Genomic DNA, 3,645 nt, shown 5'->3' on the forward strand with positions numbered 1-3,645 from the left:
ACGCAACTGAGCGTGACCAGAGACTGGGCTACCGTCTGCAAGGACAGCTAAATAAACTTGGAGGCTGGAGGCAATATTTGTTGTACACATTTTTGAATAAACACTTATTGGTTAAATGTGATCGGTAAAGATTCGACAAAGGGCGCATGTTAATTAATTTCTTCAGCCTAAACAAACAGACAAAAAGAACGGCGGAGCTCATCGGAAGTCGTCATTTGGAAATACCCCAGATGGTTATAGTTTAATACTAAAAAAAAGTATCTATGCAGTGAAAGCATTTTCGGATTTCGGATTGCGTCGATAATACGTTTACTACTCCCTTGTTGTCATCCACGTTTTCTCGTATAACCCTACGCTTGTGTATTTGTCGTCATTCACTTGATGCTCAGTTAATGAATTTATTACAGGTACAATTAGTGGTAGCACCACTTAGATTACCTGACAAAGGTTCTCATTTGGTATTTATTGTGTCTGGGGTAATTATTCAATCTAAATCCAGGTTTGAAGTGAGGTGAAATGTGTGTTATGTAATATGCACGTGGCAGCCCAGCAAGAGATGAATGATCAGTTGATTTACTTTTTTAGGTAAATCAACGGATCGTTCCTAGTCATCAAAGGATTAACAGAAAATACGTTGATTGATTAATCACTGTCATCTTGCACAGTGGATATGTCAAAAGTGAGTGTTTACATGTCTAGGTTTACTAAAACAAAGGGAATACACTCATATCATGGCGTGAAGTGCCGATGTAAAATCAACATACTTTGTTCAAAGGGTTAACTGATAATACGTTGATTGGTTGCTCATTGTTATCAAACTCAGTGGACTTTTTAGGAACCGTGGACGTAATGAAAATAGTTGTCACGTGGCCTTTCTCAGCCAACCCTTGAGACTTGACACCTATGTGAAACACCTGAAACAATCCAAGTGATCAGTTGAGAAACGAACACTGGTTATAATATCCCGAAACGATATATATCTTTTAGAATATTTGATAGTTACAGAGACACGTGACATCGAATAAGTTATTTTGTATAGCTGCAGATGAGTGGGACATTATTCCTTTGTGTGGATATTCACGGATACATTCCTCGAACAAGGAAGCTGCCTATTTATACACATAAATTTGGTAAGTTGTAATTATGTTATTTGCATTTTTTTTCCTTCATTTGAACCGATTCGTTCTTGTTTCTCTACGTCTTGGTTGGGAAATTCTTCAATGCGCGATAGACGTTGTTTTCACAGGTCATTTCCTTTGTAAGCGTGTATAGATTACCGTCAATTTGTAAAATGTGATTCTCTCAGGCAATTTATAAAATGTGTAAATATTTCAGTCATTTTGACTAAAAAATCTGTCCAGATTGATTAAGACGATCAAAAGGGCCTACAAACATCACAACAGATTAATATGTAGGATTAGAATCCAAACAACATAGAAATGTACTTTTCAACGTAACATTTTCAGTCTCTTGGTGATGACATTAAACATCAAAATGTTTGAAATTCGCGATCGTTATCATAATAATACAAATGGAAATGTTTTTCAGTCACTTTGTAAAATAACTGAATATTTATACGTTTAATAGATATGTTACACATTTTGACAGTAAAAAAATATACACACTATAAAAAGGCAATGCTCAGATGAAATATTTACTTTGTGTTGCAAGTCAAAATAGTGTAAACGAAAATCGCAAAATTACCATGCAAGTGACTTATCAAAACTTCGTCACCATTACCGATGCTACCCACAAAGATGCCTACATTTCCTTATTAACTCGAAAACTGTATTTCATTTTGTTGATCAATGTGACCACACGCTCTTATTACTACTGGTATCCATAAAAGTGACTAATGCGCTTACGAATGGCGCAACAGAGGTCGCGAGCTAGTCTAGATTTCTGCTCTACATCTGGGTACTCACTGGGAAAAAACAATAACAAAGGCAACAACCAGTCCCGGGGAATTGCGTTAGATCAGTGCCCCTTTAAGCCACGCCCACCGAAGCGGACTACTTTTATTAATACGGAATGTCGGGAAATCCCAATATTACAGCCGAGGTAATTCCCTTTTTGCTCATGTGTATCGTTATGCACAGGACATTTAGCGAAATTCATGCATATTCATTATCCAAACTACCCTTTGAGGCCGGAGGCCGAGAATGAATGAAACTGCAAACGTGCTGTTGTCGTTGTCGAATTTAATAATAAGGTGTTTTGAGATGGTAAATATCCTGTATAAGGACACAAAAAAGGTATTCGGCGAACCCTGGCGAGCTGAATACAAAGTGTTTTTTCCTAAAACAGGATTTACCATCCAAAAATCTCAAGCGCAATAACCATGGGCGGCCATTCGGGTAAAAATACATCAGTTGAAATAAAGGTACCTTTACCAGTACCGGTAGTACATAATAATAGTTAAATGTTTACGAATTAATAACTGGTATTTAATGTTACGAGATAGAGCGAGGAACATATAGTGAACATGCAGATATTTACATTTTCTATATAAATATGCATTTGTTGAGACAGTTAAACTAGTTGTGGACATTTTTTTTGCAAATTTAGCAATCCTACATAATAAAGGGACGTATTCAGACATTAGTAACTTCAAAAACTTTTCAAGGCTTGGATATGTGATGAAATAATTTGGAATGTACAAGACACGATCTTCGTTTAGAATAGGACAAACACACAAAACTTATACTAGTAACACACAGCTTTTAAATTACATAAATGACAGAGTCTATATACTATAGGAATAGTTTGCCAGCGACCAGTTTCTTTTGGGAATCTATGATTTGTAGTTCTTTTTTTTGTCAACTACTTTCGTAGATTAAAGGCTAAATGCAACAGATAGGGTTCAGTTTTCACATTTTCTTTATCCTGATAATATGTCTTTTTGAAAAAAATGAACTGAGTTAAGCCAGGGATGTCTAAATTGATCAATTAATTTTTACATTATTTTAAGCCAGTTTGCATTTTGAAAAATTGTGATTTGACCAGACGTAGGAAAAGCCAGTTTCATTTAAAATATTTGTTACATTTTAACATTCGTATCAGACGACAATATATACAAAGTGAAAAATAAAATATAAGACAACGTATCTACATCGGTAGGTAATATATTCGAGAAGTGTATAGCTCTCTCTCTCTCTCTCTCTCTCTCTCTCTCTCTCTCTCTCTCTCTCTCTCTCTCTCTCTCTCTCTCTCTCTCTCTCTCTCTCTCTCTCTCTCTCACACACACCTAGAAATCTGCATCGGTAGGTAATATACTCGAGAATTGAACATCTCTCTCTCTCTCTCTCTCTCTCTCTCTCTCTCTCTCTCTCTCTCTCTCTCTCACACACACACACACACACACACGCGCACACACCTAGAAATCTACATCGGTAGGTAATATACTCGAGAAGTGTACATCTCTCTCTCTCTCTCTCTCTCTCTCTCTCTCTGGGTTTACGATGACGTACACTGTACAATCTGAGGTTCTTTCACGTGCGTGACTTTTAATACATGCGTCAAGTAGTGTGACGATATGTTTGACACTTGCAAAAAGCCAGGACATGATTGGAATAAATGACTTCATTAAGAAGGCAGTGGGGAATTTGGAACCAGCAGAGTTGGACTTGCCACCTACAGGGCAAC

This window comes from Haliotis cracherodii, unplaced genomic scaffold (genome assembly GCF_022045235.1).
Source record: "Haliotis cracherodii isolate W230 unplaced genomic scaffold, xgHalCrac1.p SCAF_19, whole genome shotgun sequence".
NCBI classification, from domain to species: domain Eukaryota; kingdom Metazoa; phylum Mollusca; class Gastropoda; order Lepetellida; family Haliotidae; genus Haliotis; species Haliotis cracherodii.